Below are 19,096 nucleotides of genomic sequence, written 5' to 3' on the forward strand. Positions count from 1 at the left end.
GTTAATGGGATTAGGTTTTGTAAAGGGGTAGTATTTACAGTAAATGGACTAGTGGGTATATGTGGGTTTATTTTCCGCAATTCTATTTACTGTACAAGTTTGGTTGTTTTTCTGCCTGTGTAGTTTCTGGAGCATTTTTTGAGTTTCTATGGTTATAATTTGTTTTCAAGGGTGGTGGTCTAAATGGTCTAGGTAGCCAAAAGGGCCTTGTAGATTTGGGTCTAGATGGCCTATTTTGATTGGCATTTTTTTTTTTAATTTTTATGAGGCATAGGCTTATATTGTCTGTATACATAAGTGTTAAAATTATCCTTTATATCTTGACTTAGTTCCTCAGCTGTCCTCATCAAGCCAATCAGTTCTCCTGTCTCTGGGGCCTACAAATACTATAAATGCTGTTGTGACTATGGGCAGGGGAAGGGGTACAGCTTTTAGACTTCTTAATTTATTCTCTTGCTTCCACACTTAGCAGTGTTGGTTTCTGCCCTTATCATAAATCATAGTTAATAGTCCTAATTTCATTATATTAGTAGCTTCCCCTGATGTTTCCTATGGAGGTGTTGTGAGGGATGATATATTTGGAGTAGACCATCTTAATCTCCAGGTTGCTGCTACCCAAAGATTTTACAAATTAGTACTGTTTTCCCCAGATGCTCTAAGGTATTGATTCAATGTAGCAATGCTGGTAATGGGTTTGAGGTGCACAATCTCTGCTCCTGTGAGGATCAGGTTTTGTCCTCCTTTGGACCATAAATCTAATAGTCACTGAGTTTGTAGGTCAAAATCAGTATGTTGGAATTCCAGTTTTTGTTGTTTCTTGTTTGGTATAAGGTTTCTCTTTAGTGATTCTGATTGGTTCCATATTATTTGTTGTAGTTTTGTCTATTTTCGTAGGCCTAGCTTCTAGGTAGTTAAAATGAACAGGGTCAAAAAGGGTTAAAATAATCAGCTCAGGGTGTGGGTTGGTGCCCTAAGGAGCATTCTACCCTGGAGATCACTTTTTGTGCTGGCACTTTTCCTTTCTATATATAGGCATCTATGCAAGCTAATGCTCTTAATAAGAGTGCTGTAATGTCTTTGGTCTTTTTAATACAGGATGTAACTCAGTGGGTCAGGTGATCAGGCCAACATCTGGAGTCTCAAATTTTGTCCAATCTAAAATTTCAATAGGTCTCTCAGAATCCTCTGAAGTTAATTATGTAATCTATTCTACCCCTAAACCGCCTCTTGAGTGATTTCGGTGGGATTAGTGAACAAGGCATATTTTCAATCTGTTCTCATTCAGAACTATGTTCAAAATAGGTTTTGTTATGGAAGTCTGCTGATGGGGAGGAAATAGTGCATGTGCAAGACAAGCAAATCAGAGTATCTAGGGACCTGTTTCAGAAAACTTGTCAGGGGTAGCCTGGTCATGGCAGTAGGCCATTGGGGGTATAGGGCATCTTCCCAATTCTAAGCCCTAACCTACACTGATGTGCAGATTCTCCCTGAAGGCAGAGGAGGAAGAACCTAGACTGCCTTGCACAGTTTGCTTGTGCAAAGTGGCCCAAGTATCCTATAATAAGGGACACCTGGGTGCCTTGGAGAATCCCAGAAGCCATCAGAAAACCAGTGAAAATATAAACTTTCACCAGTTTAAAGCTGACACCTCAGGAATATTTTGGGGGTTGGTCTCTCAGTGCCCTGGTAGTGATACAGGTAAGATTGGGGACCAGCCAGAGCTCCACAGACCTGGGGGGCCCTTGCTACCCAAAGGCTGGTTGACAGATATTTATTATTCATGCACAGGTGAGGCAGGACAGTATAACCAGGGGCCTGGAACATAAAAAGTATCCAGAGAGTCCAGATGTCCAGAGCAGGCTCTTGGGTGTCCATGGCATCTGCCTATAGCCAAGCCCCAACCTACACTAAATGCATGTATTCCCTCTGAGGGCAAAGTTGGAGCAGTTGGGGCCAGCTGGTCTGGCTGGGGTACCCTTCATTAAGAGGCACCTGGGCGACTTGATTATTGGTTTTGGGGAGGAAGAATTTTCTTTTCTACCCTTTTCTTCCCTTCAAACTAGTCTAAGAATTAAATTGACATGAGACAGATTAACACAAGAAAAATTTTATTTTGTATACACAGATGTCCAATAATGAAATTGAGACTCCCCACATGACCAAAGCAAGCAGCTGTTGTATGTTTAGGCAAAGAACCATAAATCTGTGAGGAATGGACAAAGCAGAGAAAACTTATGTTCATTGGCTTTAATTAACATACAATTCTAAACAGAATTTGGGCTGAGGTAGTAAACTAGTAAAAGTAACAAGACTTGCTGATTTATACAGTCTTATTGGCTCTAAATACCTATTTCAGGTGATAAGGATGTCTTTCTGCTCCCTGATGCAGGAAGGATAGCTTTCACATTGGAGATTTATTTCCTGCTATCTGGAGACAGAGAGAGTCAGAATGTTCTTCTGTTCTTAAATAGCTTTAATTCAAAATAACATGACAAAGTGGCATATTTTAGGGTGGCCTGGCCTGGGCCCCTAGAGTTCCTTAGAAACTCCACACACTAAAATTTGAGCTGGTAGATTGTTTTATCTCACTGAGCTAGTCTCTTAGAGTTGAAAATAGGTCAGTTCTACTAAATTCATTTCAGGAAGTGGTGATGGATGTGTGTTCCCAAAGTTAGGCTCATGGTTCAAGCAGGTATTAAATAAGAGGCATTTCTGTAGAAACAAGAGAAAAACAATGGTTAAGGATTGGAACAAATTATAAACCCGTTTCAGAGTTCTGAGGGTACCCAGTTGAGATGAGTTTTAGATGTCAAAATATCTTTAGATGGATTGAAATCAAGCAATGGCCATCTTCCAGATTTTCTTGGTTTGTAGTTTGAATGTTTCTGATGATTATTTTTCTTCTTCTTTTTCTAAATATGAAATTTATTGTCAAATTGGTTTCCATACAACACCCAGTGCTCATCCCAACAGGTGCCCTCCTCAATGCCCATCACCCACTTTCCCCTCCCACACACCCACCATCAACCCTCAGTTATTCTCAATTTTTAAGAGTCTTTTATGGCTTGCCTCCCTCCCTAACTTTTTCCCCTCCCCACCCATGGTCTTCTGTTAAGTTTCTCAGGATCCACATAAGAGTGAAAACATATGGTATCTGTCTTTCTCTGTATGACTTATTTCACTTAGATAACACTCCCCAGTTCCAACCACGTTGCTACAAAAAGCCAGATTTCATTTTTCTCATTGTCAAGTAGTATTCCATTGTATATATAAACCACAATGTCTTTATCCATTCATCAGTTGATGGACATTTAGGCTCTTTCCATAATTTGGCTATTGTTGAAAGTGCTGCTATAAACATTGGAGTACAAGTTCCCCTATGCATGAGCACTCCTGTGTCCTTTGGGTAAATTCCTAGCAGTGGTATTTCTGGGTCAAGTGTAGATCTATTTTTAACTTTTTGAGGAGTCTCCACACTGTTTTTCAGAGTGGCTGTACCAGTTTGCATTTCCACCAGTGTCTATTCATGTTTTCTGCCCATTTCTTCACTGGATTATTTGTTTTTTTGGGTGTGGAGTTTGGTGAGTTCTTCATAGATTTTGGATACTAGCCCTTTATCTGATATGTCATTTGCAAATATCTTTTCCCATTCTGTTGGTTGCCTTTTAGTTTCGTTGTTTCCTTTGCAGTGCAGAAGCTTTTTATCTTGGGGAGGTCCCAATAGTTCATTTTTGCTTTTGTTTCCCTTGCCTCTGGAGACGTGTTGAGTAAGAAGTTGCTGCGGCCGAGGTTAAAGAGGTTTTTGCCTGCTTTCTCCTTGAGGATTTTGATGGCTTCCTGTCTTGCTTTTCAGTCTTTCATCCATTTTGAGTTTATTTTTGTGTCTGGTGTAAGAAAGTGGTCCAGGTTCATTCTTCTGCATGTCGCTGTCCAGTTTTCCCAGCACCACTTGCTGAAGAGACTGTCTTTACTCCATTGGATATTCTTTCCTGCTTTGTCAAAGATTAATTGACCATACTTTTGTGGGTCCATTTCTGGAGTCTCTATTCTATTCCATTGGTCTATGTGTCTGTTTTTGTGCCAATACCATGCTGTCTTGATGATTACAGCTTTGTAGTAGAGGTTAAAGTCTGGGGGATTGTGATGCCTCCCACTTTGGTCTTCTTCATCAATATTCCTTTGGCTATTTGGGGTCTTTTGTGGTTCCATACAAATTTTAGGATTGCTTGTTTTAGCTTCGAGAAGAATGCTGGTGCAATTTTGATTGGGATTGCATTGAATGTGTAGATAGCTTTGGGTAGTATTGACATTTTAACAATATTTATTCTTCCAATCCATGAGCATGGAATGTTTTTCCATTTCTTTGTGTCTTCTTCAATTTCCTTCATAAGCTTTCTATAGTCTTCAGCATACAGATATTTTACATCTTTGGTTAGATTTATTCCTAGGTATTTTATGCTTCTTGGTGCAATTGTGAATGGGATCAGTTTCTTTGTCTTCGTTGCTTCATTATTAGTGTATAAGAATGCAACTCATTTCTATACATAAACTTTGTATCCTGTGATGTTGCTGAATTCATGTATCAGTTCTAGCAAACTTATTATACATCGGTTTTTCCATGTATAATATTATGTCATCTGCAAAAAGTGAAAGCTTGACTTCATCTTTGCCAATTTTGATGACTTTGATTTCCTTTTGTTGTCTGATTGCTGATGCTAGAACTTCCAACACTATGTTAAACAACAGCGGTGAGAGTGGACATCCCTGTCGTGTTCCTGATCTCAGGGGGAAAGCTGTCAGTTTTTCCCCATTGAGGATGATATTAGCCGTGGGATTTTCATAAATGGCTTTTATGATCTTTAAGTATGTTCTTTCTATCCTTTCTCAAGGGTTTTAATTAAGAAAGGATGCTGAATTTTGTCAATGCCTTTTCTGCATCGATTGACAGGATCATATGGTTCTTTTCTTTTCTTTTACTAATGTCATGTATCACATTGATTGATTTGCAAATGTTGAACCAGGTCTGCAGCCCAGGAATGAATCCCACTTGATCATGGTGAATAATTCTTTTTGTATGCTGTTGAATTTGATTTGCTAGTATATTGTGGAGAATTTTTGCATCCATATTCATCAGGTATATTGGCCTGTAGTTCTCTTGTTTTGCTGGGTCTCTGTCAGGTTTGGGAATCAAAGTAATGCTGGCTTCATAGAATCAGTCTGGAAGTTTTCCTTCTCTATTTTTTGGAGCAGCTTGAAAAGAATAGGCATTATCTCTGCTTTAAATGTCTAGTAGACTTCCCCAGGGAAGCCATCTGGTCCTGGACTCTTATTTGTTGGGAGAATTTTGATAACTGATTCAATTTCTTCGCTGGTTATGGATCTGTTCAAGTTTTCTATTTCTTCCTGTTTGAGTTTTGGGAGTGTGTGGGTGCTTAGGAATTTTTCCATTTCTTCCAGGTTGTCCAGTTTGTTGGCATATAATTTTTCATAGTATTCCCTGATAATTGCTTATATTTCTGAGGGTTTGGTTGTAATAATTCCATTTTCATTCATCAATTTATCTAGTTGGGTCATCTCCCTTTTTGAGAAGCCTGGCTAGAGGTTTATCAATTTTTTTTTTTTTCAAAAAACCAACTCTTGGTTTCATTGATCTGCTCTACAGTTTTTTTAGATTCTATATTGTTTATTTCTGCTCTGATCTTTATTTCTCTTCTGCTGGGTTTGGGGTGTCTTTGCTGTTCTGCTTCTGTTTCCTTTAGATGTGCTGTTAGATTTTGTATTTGGGATTTTTCTTGTTTCTTGAGATAGGCCTGGATTGCAATGTATTTTCCTCTCGGGACTGCCTTCGCTGCATCCCAAAGCGTTTGGATTGTTGTATATTCATTTGTTTCCATATATTTCTTAATTTCTTCTCTAATTGCCTGGTTGACCCATTCATTCTTTAGTAGGGTGTTCTTTAACCTCCATGCTTTTGGAGGTTTTCCAGACCTTTTCCTGTGGTTGATTTCAAGTTTCATAGCATTGTGGCCTGAAAATGTGCATGGTATGATCTCAGTTCTTTTATACTTATGAAGGGCTGCTTTGTGACCCAGTATGTGATCTATCTTGGAGAAGGTTCCATGTGCACTCGAGAAGAAAGTATATTCTGTTGCTTTGGGATGCAGAGTTCTAAATGTATCTGTCAAGTCCATCTGATCCAATGTATCATTCAGGGCCCTTGTTTCTTTATTGATCCTGTGTCTAGATGATCTATCCATTGTTGTAAGTGGAGTGTTAAAGTCCCCTGCAATTACCATATTCTTATCAATAAGGTTGCTTATGTTTGTGATTGTTTTATATATTTGGGGGCTCCTGTATTCGGCACATAGACATTTATAATTGTTAGCTTTTCCTGATGGATAGATCCTATGATTATTATATAATGCCCTTCTTCATCTCTTGTTACAGCCTTTAAATTGACGTCTAGTTTGTCTGATATAAGTGTGGCTACTTCAGCTTTCTTTTGACTTCCAGTAGCATGATAGATAATTCTCCATCCCCTCACTTTCAATCTGAAGGTGTCCTCAGGTCTAAAATGAGTCTCTTGTAGACAGCAAATAGATGGGTCTTGTTTTTTTTTATCCATTCTGATGTCTATCCTATGTCTTCTGGCTGGAGCATTTAGCCCATTTACATTCAGTGTGATTATTGAAAGATATGGGTTTAGAGTCATTGTGATGTCAGGTTTCATGCTTGTAGTGATGTCTCTGGTACTTTGTAGTCCTTGAAATATTTCACTCACAGAATCCCCCTTAGGATCTCTTGTAGGGCTGGTTTAGTGGTGATGAATTCCTTCAGTTTTTGTTTGTTTGGGAAAGCCTTTATCTCTCCTTCTATTCGGAATGACAGACTTGCTGGATAAAGGATTCTTGGCTGCATATTTTTTTTCTGTTCAACACATTGAAGATTTCCTGCCATTCCTTTCTGGCCTGCCAAGTTTCAGTAACTAGGTCTGCCACTAGTCTTACTGGTCTCCCTTTATATGTTAGAGCATGTTTATCCCTAGCTGCTTTCAGAATTTTCTCTTTATCCTTGTATTTTGCCACTTTCACTATGATATGTCATGCAGAAGATTGATTCGTTACGTCTGAAGGGAGTCCTCTGTGCCTCTTGGATTTCGATGCCTTTTTCCTTCCCCAGATCAGGGAAGTTCTCAGCTATGATTTCTTCAAGTACACCTTCAGTCCCTTTCTCTCTTCTTCCTCTTCCTCTTCTTCTTCTGGAATTCCTATGATACGGATATTGTTCCGTTTGATTGCATCACTTAGTTCTCTAATTCTTCCCTCATACTCCTGGATTGTTTTATCTTTTTCTCAGCTTCCTCTTTTTCCATAATTTTATCTTCTAATTCACCTATTCTCTCCTCTGCCTCTTTAATCCATGCTATGGCTGCCTCCATTTTATTTTGCATCTCATTTATAGCATTTTTTTTTAGCTCATGACTATTTCTTAGTCCCTTGATCTCTGCAGTCCTCTATTCATTTTTCAAGCACAGCGATTAATTTTAGGACTATTATTCTAAATTCTTGTTCCATTATATTGCTTAAATCAGTTTTGATCAATTCATTAGGTGATGCTACTTCCTGGGAGTTTCTTTTGAGGAGAATTCTTCCATTTTATCATTTTGGGTAGTCACTGGGGTGGCTCCAAACTGCAGGGCACTTCCCTTGTGCTGTCAGGAGTAATTTTGTGTTGGTGGGCGGGGCTGCAGTCAGACCCAATGTCTGTCCCCAGCCCACCAGTGGGGCCGCAGTCAGACTGGTGTGTACCTTATGTTCCCCTCTCCCAGGGGCAGGACTCATTGTGGAGTGGTGTGGCCCCTGTCTGGGCCACTTGCACACTGCCAGGCTTGTGGTACTGCTTTAATGGGATCTGGCCAAGGGCGTGTTAGCGGGGGTGGATCCACAAGGTGCACAGGGGCGGGAGGGCAGGCTTAGCTCGCTTTGGTGTCAGTGGCCCCCTGTGGGAGGGGCCCTGCAGCACGGGGAGGGAGGCAGATCCCTCGGAGGGATGGATTCACAGAAGCACAGCGTTGGGCATTTGTGCAGTGCAAGCAAGTTCGGTGATGGGAACTGGTTCCCTTTGGGATTTTGGCTGGGTGATGGGAGAGGGAGATGGCACTTACCAGCACCTTTGTTCCCTCACTGAGCTGAGCCCTGTCCTCCAGGGCTTGACAACTCTCCCTCCCGGTGTCCTCTTGCCCTCCCTGCTCTCCGAGAGCAGAGCTGTTGACTCTTAACATTCCAGATGTTAAGTCCTGCTGTCAGAACACACTCCTTCCAGCCCCTCCGCTTTTGCCAGCCAGACTCGGGGGCTCTGCCTTGCTGGGCGGGCTGCCCCTCCACCGCCCCAGCTCCCTCCTGCCAGTCTGTGTAGCACACACCACCTCTCCGCCCTTCCTACCCTCTTCCGTGGGCCTCTTGTCTACACTTGGCTACAGAGAGTCTGTTATGCTAGTCTTCTGGCAGTTTTCTGGGTTATTTAGGCAGATGTGGGTGGAATCTAAGTGATCAGCAGGACAAGGTGAGCCCAGTGTCCTCCTACACCTCCATATTCCTCTTGAATACTCTCTGTTGATCTTTTTGAGTGGACACACAGCAACCTGCACAAAGATCATCCATGCATGTGCTGTTGTGACAATTTCCCTGAAGTTTACATCAAGTCATTCATACTCAGTTTGGAAGGCCTCAGGAAAAAGGGCAGATTTCATTTTCAATGATTTCAAGTCAAAAGGATGGGAGAAAATTGTGTTAGTTTGGAGAGTTGTAGCCAGAGTTTGGATGAAACCAGAAGACTTCAGGATCTAGTCAAGTTTACAGGTAGAAAACAAAATCTCAAAAACGATGAACAGAAATAGAATCTAGAATCCAAAAGTACGTTTCATAGTTTCAAATGAAACCGTTTTTTTCTCTCTACACTTACCCTCATTTCTATCAGTGATAACCATTGCAAGGCTAATTTGTTTGCCAATTACATCTAGTTTCAAGAAACCTGATTATTTACAGAGTGCAGCAAGAGTAGCAATTGGCCATACAAGCTCTTTTAAACCTGCTTTGGTGGAACTTTCCATCGGGAATCTCCAGACTGAACTTTTAGCAGCCTCTTGAAGCTAAGAAGCCAACCCAAATACTTGCCATCAGGCTTTGCCTGCAATATCTGTAGAATTAAATTCTTTCTTTCTTTTCAAGGTCTCCCAAATATCCTGATATTTCTCCATCTGTCAGATGTGACCTTACTCACCTGGTAAGGCTGCTGAGATCCTTGTAAGCAAGATAGCAGGCTGATATTCCTAGGGGGATTTATTGGCTCCATTAAGTCATCCTTAGTTCCATAAAGCATAGGACTCATAAATCTGAGTCTATGCATGTTTGTCTCAAATATGACATTTCAGTCAAAGCCTTGGTAATATAACCAATGTTTCCAACTGTGTCTTGTCACAAAGAGAAAAGATTCTTATTGATCTTAGGCAAATATTTCTATGAAACCATAAGAATGCTCACTGAGAGATTCCAAATTCTGGAGAGATCAGGTAGGGGAGAAAGATAGATGTTGCAATTCTGCTTACAAAGGTACAATTAACCAAATTGCTGTGAGTCATATTTAGTTTAAGAGGAAAGGCTTTCTTATATTTGGAAAACAAAAGATTAAATAACAAGCAGTATTGCAAACAAAAAGCCATAAAAATTATCATCATTCTCAGTTTATTCATTCCCATGTGATAATTTTTTGTTGATCTTGATGTTTTGTTAGTAGTTTTAAGACGCCTTCAGTTTCTGTTAGAGTTCTATAAATTCTTACCAAGTTCAATGGCATGATCTTAAAGTTAGTAGAGACCTGTATTTGAGAGTACTTGTCAGAGTCCTTTCCCTGAATCTCTTTGAAGATGAAAGACTTTTGCAGTAGCATCAGAGTTAACCTTTTGTCTGTAAATGACAAAAGTCTTAAAATTGCAGTGGTTAAGGATCTGATCAGAGTTCATTACAATGTTACTGACAAGGTAATTTGGTCATTTCTATCACACAGCACTTCAAGATTAGAACTAGAATGGCAAGCAATAACATATTGAGACGTATCAGATTTCTAGGAGTTTCATACAATTTCTAGAACACTAATCTTAACATATATTTACACAAATATAATCTAAGAAAGGTTAGCATCACTTGACATTACTTCCCAGGTGATTTAACATACCAAGTAAGACAATTCTCTCTCTTTTACAAGGAGAACAAATCCTTCAAATGTTCTAGGGATCTGCTGGAATATTTCAAAGTTAGTTGGTGGTCAAGACTTCATTTTAAAATTTGATTTTGGGAGGTTTGTCAAATATCAAAAAGTTTGGACATTTAATTAAATAGGATCACAGATGCTAAGTGAAATAAGCCATACAGAGAAAGACAGTTACCATATGTTTTCACTCTTATGTGGATCCTGAGAAACTTAACAGAAACCCATGGGGGAGGGGAAGGAAAAAAAAAAAAAAAAGAGGTTAGAGTGGGAGAGAGCCAAAGCATAAGAGACTCTTAAAAACTGAGAACAAACTGAGGGTTGATGGGGGGTGGTGGGGGGGGGGGTGTGTGTGCTGGGTATTGAGGAGGGCACCTTTTGGGATGAGCACTGGGTGTTGTATGGAAACCAATTTGACAATAAATTTCATATATTGAAAAAAATAAATTATAAAAAAACAAAAAAAAACCCAAAAAATAAAAATAAAAACATGAAAAAAAAATAAATAGGATCACAGATCATTATGAAACCATACTTAGTTATCAATTTAGCCAAAGTGCCAATTAAAGACTTCAAAGACAAACACAGGTAGTTACATGGCTGTAAAAGCCTTAGCTCTTTTAATATTAAATAGAAAAAAACCCAAAGACCTTATAAAGACAACACAGACTCTTTGTTTTCCTAGGTAGATTACATAAATGGTAAAGAAAAAAATTACTTAAAACTTCTTATTAAAAGAAGACCAATAATCTAAGAAAAGTTTATCCTTTTCACAGAGAGTGAAGCCAAATTTTAATTTTGTACAAGCTTACTTTTGATATTAAAACACATTTTTAAAAAATGTTTGAGAGAGAGAAAGAGTAAGAGCATGAGTTGGGGGGGGGGGTGCAGAGAGAGAGGAGGCAGAGATCCCAAGCCATGCTGTACGGACATCAGAGAGCCCAATGTGGGGCTCGAACTCACAAACCATGAGATCATGACCTGAGCCAAAGTCTGACTCTTAACCAACTGAGCCACCAGGTGCCCCTTAAAACTCGTGTTTAAACTAAATTCATTTTATTTTTTAATTTGTTTTTTTTTTTTTTTGTTTTTTTTTTTTAGAGAGTGAGGGCAAGTGTGAGTTGGGGAGGGGCATAGAGGAACAGATAATGCTAAGCAGGCTTCATGCTCAGCATGGAGTCTGATGAGGCACTTGATCTCATGACTGTGAGATCATGATCTGAGCTAAAATCAAGAGGTGGACAGTTAACCAACTGAGTCACCTAGGCACCCCTAAATAAATTCATTTTAATCTTAACCAATTGACCACACATTAAAATCTCTTTTTAAAGATTCCTTTTTCAGGAAAACGTATACACTGAAGACTATAGAAAGCTTATGAAAGAAATTGAAGAAGACACACAAAAATGGAAAAATATTCCATGCTCCTGGATTGGAAGAATAAATATTGTTAAAATGTCAATACTACCCAAAGCTATCTACACATTCAATGCAATCCCTATCAAAATAACAGCAGCATTCTTCACAGAACTAGAACAAACAATCCTAAAATTTGTAATGAGCCAGAAAAAAACCCGAATAACCAAAGCAATCCTGAAAAAGAAAACCAAAGGTGGAAGCATCACAATCCCAGACTTCAAGCTATATTACAAAACTGTAATCATCAAGATAGCATGGTATTGGCACAAAAACAGACACATAGACCAATGGAATAGAATAGAGACTCCAGAAATGGACCCACAAAAGTATAGTCAACTAATCTTTGACAAAGCAGGAAAGAATATCCAATGGAGTAAAGACAGTCTCTTCAGCAAGTGGTGCTGGGAAAACTGGACAGCGACATGCAGAAGAATGAACCTGGACCACTTTCTTACACCAGACACAAAAATAAACTCAAAATGGATGAAAGACTGAAAAGCAAGACAGGAAGCCATCAAAATCCTCAAGGAGAAAGCAGGCAAAAACCTCTTTAACCTCGGCCACAGCAACTTCTTACTCAACACGTCTCCAGAAGCAAGGGAAACAAAAGCCAAAATGAACTACTGAGGCCTCATGAAGATAAAAATCTTCTGCACAGTGAAGGAATCAATCAGCAAAACTAAAAGGTAACCAAGGGAATGGGAGGAGATATTTGCAAATGACATATCAGATAAAGGGTTAGTATCCAAAATCTGTAAAGAACTTATCAAACTCAACACCCAAAAAACAAATAATCCAGTGAAGAAATGGGCAAAAGACATGAATAGACATTTTTCCAAAGGAGACATCCAGATGGCTGACACATGTGTTTTAGACACATATCGAAAATGCTCAATATCACTCATCATCAGGGAAATACAAGTCAAAACCATAATGAGATACCACCTCACACGTCAGAATGGCTAACATTAACAACTCAGGCAACAACAGATAGGTGAGGATGTGGAGAAAGAGGATCTCTTTTGCATTGTTGGTGGGAATGCAAGCTGGTGCAGCCACTCTGGAAAACAGTATGGAGGTTTCTCAAAAAATTAAAAATAGAACTACCTTATGACCCAGCAGTTGCAATACCAGGTATTTATCCAAGGGATACAGGTGTGCTGTTTCAAAGGGGCACTTGCACCCTAATGTTTATAGCAGCACTATCCACAATAGCCAAAGTACAGAAAGAGCCCAAATGTCCATCGATGGATGAATGGATAAAGAAGATGTGGTATATACATACAATGGAGCATTACTCGGCAATCAAAAAGAATGAAATCTTGCCATTTGCAACTACATGGATGGAACTGGAGGGTATTATGCTAAGTGAAATTAGATCAAGACAAATATCATATGACTTCACTCATGAGGACTTTAAGAGACAAAACAGATGAACATAAGGGAAAGGAAGCAAAAATAATATAAAAACAGGGAGCGGGACAAAACATAAGAGACTCATAAATATGGAGAACAAACAGAAGGTTACTGGAGGGGTTGTGGGAGGGGGGATGGGCTAAATGGGTAAGGGGCACTAAGGAACCTACTCCTGAAATCGTTGCACTATATGCTAACTAATTTGGATACAAATTAAAAAAATAAAATTAAAAAAAAAACAATTGTGGTTAGATCACCCACAAATACTTCATGAGATATCACAGAAAGTAAGCCAGTCTTCCAAGCTATTCTGTTCTTGTTGGCATATTTTGTAACCTAAATAACATGAACTTATTTGACTTTCAGTAAACCCAAGCAGAATGAAAGTTTTAATTTTAAAGCTGATACTATAAAGATATTTCTATTTTATTAAATTAACCTTAAATAAATTTTCATATTAAATATTTTCCCAGATCATTTGAACCTGAAATTCATTTGGACTATTTCTATTTTGAGAATTTTTATCATACTAAATTTCTATAAACACTTAATTTTTCAGCCAATTCAATAGAGCTGTTTACAAATAATTTTTGGAAATAACATTGAGAAGTAGAAAAACACCGTATCTATAATGCACATACATACACAGACACAGCTTCTATTTTAAAACAGTATAAAACTCACTAGTTTATAAAGTATTTTACTATTTGTGGAAAAGACTTAGAGTTTGGGCACAAACTTTAGTGGTTTGTTTTTAAAAAGACCTGTTCCTTTTCTTCTCTTAAGTCTAAGGTGACTGGGGTTGTGCTTATATTTCAAGACCATAAAATGCAGGACTTTAAGGGACAGAGAAAGAATGCAAGTTGTTTATTTGTTTATTTGTTTATTTTTATTTTTTAAGAGATTCAGTGTTAATTGTTATTTACCTTTTTGAAGCAAGGGGCATTTTGTCCTAATATCCTGATTTTTTGTCATATCTGCAAGCATTTTGAGAGAAATAGACAAAGTTTGAGGATTAGTAAAGTAGGTTTTGACTTATTTCTAGAGTTGCATTTCTGGTTTCCTAGAGATTTGCAAGGCAAAGGCAGTTGTTTTTAATTCCCTCCAAAGAAATGGGTTACAGCCTGAATACTAAGGGACTGACTCATCTTTTTAAATTAAACTAGCTACTTTATATCAGGGAGATTTTACCCAAAATGGGAATCAAAAGACTTATGGCTTTGTAAAGTCTGTAAAGCATTTTAACAAAAGCCTTCTTTCTGAGTACATAATTCAACCTTGGCTTCTATTAGTCCCTAAACATTGGCCTTCTGCTGAGCATTTATAGGAAGGCCTAGGAGATTTTGGTCACCTGTTTTTTCTGTATGTGTGTGTGCACGCGTGTGTGGAGGGGTGGTGTTGTGAATGGCCATTAATCTTTTAATTCTTTTCTAAATTTGGGGAGAAAGAGGATGGAAGTAAAAAGTCTCTATGATTGAAAAGATCTGCTGTTGTTCAGGGGAAATGTGTTGCCTTTTGGTCGGGGGTCTAGGATGTATCTGCAAAGGACACTGCACAGGAGTGCCTGAAGCTGGTATAGCCTGATTACGGAGCCCTGGAAAACAGGAGCAAAGGGAGACTTACTGCCAGTGTCCGGAGCTTGTGTTAATTCATATGTGACTTTCAGTACTTACATGAGTAATCCCTATACTTTGAACCTAAAGATTAGGCCAGAATGCTCTCTGTAAATCATATAGAGAAAGGGAAGTTAAAATAGGTAGATGGGGCCAGAGTGTGAGAAGGAGAATTTACATTAGATGTAGGATTTCTGTTCTCCCATCTTGTCAAGGGAATCCCTAAGGTTAGCTGTTAAACCCATAAGACAATTAAGAGATCTCTATAAATAATTTTCTCTTCTTGCAAATCTAGCCAATTTAAAGAACTCATCATCTGGCCATTGATAAGTAAGATCTTATTCGTCTGTATTCAGACCAATACATCTTTTTTTGAAAAACATGAAAGCAACTTTCCAGGCTTAGACCATGGACACAAGTAGTATCCCTAGAGAAGCCTTAAATGATGCAGTCCCCATGGTCCAAAAATTTACTCCCCAAAATAGTTTAAAAAAGCAAAAACAGAGGCATCTGTATGGCTCAGTCAGTTAAGTGTCTGACTCCTGGTTTTGGTTCAGGGCATGATCTCATGGTTTGTGAGTTCAAGCCCCACGGCGAGCTCTGTGCTGACAGTGTGGAGCCTGCTTGGGATCCTCTTTCTCTGCCCCTTCCCTCCTTGTGCTCTGTCTCTCTCTCAAAATAAATAAATAAACTTTAAAAAAAAAGTGAAAACTTTCTTTTTTGCACAGGCAGTAAGAATGGTGCAGTAAAGACTGTGTCCCAGATCTCTCCTGAAAACATAAGACCCCTCCAGTTACAGACCCACTAATCTGTGATGCTGGACAAGCACTAGTGGAATGGGACTTTCCAGTACTAACAACAAAGATTAAGATGATAAAGGTCCCTTATGAGCTGGGACCTCTTATGACAAATTCCCCTGAGAGCTGACACAGCCAAACAAAGAAAGTGCTGTTTGTAATTTTGTCCCTCAGAATCCCAGTCTATTCAACTGGCCACCAAGGTAAACCCAGATTGAGCCTTGCTACCAGGACTGGGCTGAGCTGGGACCCTCTCACCCTCTCCAGCTATCTGAGGGCTTAGCTAGCAGACCCAGCCCCGAGCTGACACCTTTGGTAAATAAAGCCACATCCACAATTAAAAAAAAAAAATGGAGCACCTGTTTGGCTCAGTCGGTTGAGCTTCTGACTTCAGCTCAGGTCATGATCTCATGGTATGTGGGTTCAAGCCCCACAACGGGCTCTGTGCTGACAGCTCAGAGACTGGAACCTATTTCGGGTTCTGTGTCTCTCTCTCTCTCTCTGCCCCTTCCCTGCTCACACTCTGTCTATCTCTCCAGAACAAACAAACAAACAAAAAGCATCATACTTTGTGGGGGACTCACAGTGCAGGAAATTCTTGGTGTGTGGGATGGGGTTAGAAGTAAAGCAGTTTCTTCCACACACCCCTGGATTGTGGAGACCAGAGAGAATAATCTTACTGGTCATAAAGCCAAGCTCTTTAGACATAGAAGATGACAAAAGAAAAACTTCATTTTGTTTTTATGTAGAGGACTCACAGCAGATTCTGTCTAAACAGATGCCAGTCTTATGAGAACCACGAACCCATCACTTTTTGAGGCTGGCTTGAACAGCAGTCTTAAAAAGACCTAAGACCTGTGTTCTTTCTCTCTAGTAATTTCTTTTTATAACAAATGACTCAAAAGACAGAGACAAAGAGACAAAGAAAAACCATGACCATCTCTATGAGGCAATGAATCAGCCACATGAAGAGTACCCTACCAAATCTTACCAGAATCACCAAGACCAAGAAACCAGCTCCACAAATATTTTCTTTTGTTGATGTAAATTTAGAGAAGATAGATGCTCACCACTATCACTCCATTAGACCATGCAGGCAGAGATCAGGAGGCTGATGTGGTAACACCTTAAGAAGCCTGCCAAGGATTCTTACCTTCTGCTGGCTGTTTGTCAGATGTTCCAGGATGTGTCAGCTGCAAGAGCCTCAAAGCAAACAGTGTCCAGTGAGGGAAGTGTATCCTACTGACTATGCCAAATGTTGGGAAGGAAAACTTTTATTCTACCCTTCAAGGTTCTTCTAGGTGGACTAAGAGTTAAAAGTGATATGAAAACATGTTAATAGAATAAAAAAAACACTCCAAAGTTTATTACATGTGCACAGAGGCCAACTATTAATACTGATACCCAAAGAAATAATCAGGTCACACAGCTTTTGTAAGTTATAGTCAAAGAAGCATAAATCTGTGAGGAAGTGACAAAACAAAATCTAAGTTTAAGAGCTTCAGTTAGTAAGGAATTCTAAACAGATTTGGGCTGTGACAGTAAATCAGTAAAAGTAACAAGGTTTGTTTATTTAGGCTTCTTTGAATTTCCTGTCTCTGATGAAAAGGATGTCTCCCTACATCCTGGTGCAGGGAGGCTCCTCATGTGAGAGATTTATTCATTGGTTTCTGGAGACAACAGAGAGTCAGAGTGTTCTTCCTATACTGGCTGTTTTTTAGGTAACTTTAAATGAAAATGGTTAATATGCCATTGTTGAACTTTTTGGGGTGGGCTACCTTGGAAAGCTATACTGGTAAACCTGTGACTCCACCAGGCAGCAGATCAAATGAAGACTGTCCCCAGTTTAAAGCTACCTTTCCAGAATGATTTTCTTGGTGTGGATTTTCTCTGCCCTGGAGGCTATGCAGGTGGTTTGGGAAGGTTGCAGCTACACAGCCCAGAAGTCCTAGGCTGCCCAATGCCTGATAGGATGGGTACTCTGCATGTGCAGACTGCATAGGTCAGGGTAGCTAGGGACCTCTTAAAGGTCAAGTGTCAAGCAATGCCAATCACAGGAGAGTGCTATTAGGGGTATAAAATATCTTCCTAATTCCAAAGTCTGACCTACACAAATATGCATATTCTCTCAACAGCAGAGCTGCAGGAAAATGGACCACCTTGCCAGGGTGTAGTCTGGCAAGACTGATGGAATATCCCTGAATAACAGACACCTGGGAGACTTGATAACTGGTCCCATTCTGGCAAGGCCATCCAGTTTCCTCCAGGGATGCCTTCAGGAGGAATATGAACATTTGTTTAGGTTAAAAATTGGAATTAGGCAGATGCCAGGGACCTCCAAGAGCTTACTCTCGACACCTAGACACTCTCAACAGTTGCCCAGTTCTGGGTTCCTGGCCTCCCTGACCCATGTGGCTGGCACATGTGCCGTAGGTACCCTGTCAGCCTGCCAGTGTCTAGCCAGACCCCTTCGCCCTGTGGAGCTGGGGCTCATATCCAACCACTTACCTAGCTTCCAGAGCAAAAGAACCCACTTCCAGGAAATCTTTCTGAGGTGGCAGCTTTAAAATGGCTACAGTCAGTACACATTTGGACCAGTTGCTTGATAGGGTCCCAGGCTTCTTCAACAATCAAGACTCTCAGGTGTCTTTTAGTGGTGGGTACCTGGTCCAGTCTGCTCAGCCCCACTCTGGCAAGTCAGTCCAGTTTTCATCAGTTCTGTCTTCAGGGGCATTCTTCACATTTGTGTAGTTTATAGCTTGGAATCAGGTGGTGCCTTGTACCCCCAAAAGCCCTCTTCAGTGGCCTGGTCTCTCAAGACCGGTGCTCTATTCCAGTTCAATGTCTAACCTGAAGGAAGCTGCACTGAAAGCTCAGTACACAGTCTGTCAGCCATCCTTGGGAAGCTGAGGCCCTCTAGGCCTGTGGAGCTGGGGCCAATGCCTGACCACCGGTGTGGCCTCCAGGGCAGAGGGAGCCCACTGCTCATAAATCCTCTTGAGGTGGCAGCCAATCCATTGGTTGCCTAAAGAAGTTCTGGATTTACCCACTGATCATGGCTTTCAGGTGTTTTTATTTATTTTTTTACTGAGAGAAAGAGAGCTGAGCAGGGGAGGGGCAGAGGATGAGGGAGACAGAATCTCAAGCAGGCTCTAGGCAGAAAGTGGAGCCATATGGATCCTGAGCCCTGTGGACCATGGGATCATGACCTGAGCTGAAATCAAAAGGTGGACTCTTAACCGACTGAGTTACCCAGGCACCCCATCCCAGGTGATTTTTAGTGAATGCTCCCCTGGCCAGCCAACTAGTCTGGCCTCATTCCTAGAAAAGCAGTCCAGATTCCTCCAGCTTTGCCTTTGCTATGTATTGGTTTGATATGATTTCAAACCCGTTTGTTTATGGCTAAGACAAAAAGTATTTTCAGAGGTAAGTTGTTTTTTTTTTATTTTTTTATTTTATTTTTTATTTTTGGGACAGAGAGAGACAGAGCATGAACGGGGGAGGGGCAGAGAGAGAGGGAGACACAGAATCGGAAACAGGCTCCAGGCTCCGAGCCATCAGCCCAGAGCCTGACGCGGGGCTCGAACT

The 19,096-nt window shown here is 40.2% G+C and overlaps 1 long non-coding RNA gene across 2 annotated transcripts in view; it reads right to left on the minus strand.

Moving 5' to 3' along the window:
- Positions 1-2,232: 2,232 nt before the first annotated feature.
- LOC131495489 (uncharacterized) overlaps positions 2,233-19,096 on the minus strand; it is a 70,760-nt gene continuing 53,896 nt past the window's right edge. For both annotated transcript variants that reach the window (XR_009253978.1, XR_009253979.1), the window contains exons 4-5: positions 16,662-16,814; positions 2,233-2,712 (exon numbers count right to left, since the gene is read on the minus strand). This is a non-coding gene — a long non-coding RNA (uncharacterized LOC131495489). The remainder of the gene's footprint in view (positions 2,713-16,661; positions 16,815-19,096) is intronic.

This window comes from Neofelis nebulosa, chromosome 15, assembly GCF_028018385.1.
Source record: "Neofelis nebulosa isolate mNeoNeb1 chromosome 15, mNeoNeb1.pri, whole genome shotgun sequence".
NCBI classification, from domain to species: Eukaryota; Metazoa; Chordata; class Mammalia; order Carnivora; family Felidae; genus Neofelis; species Neofelis nebulosa.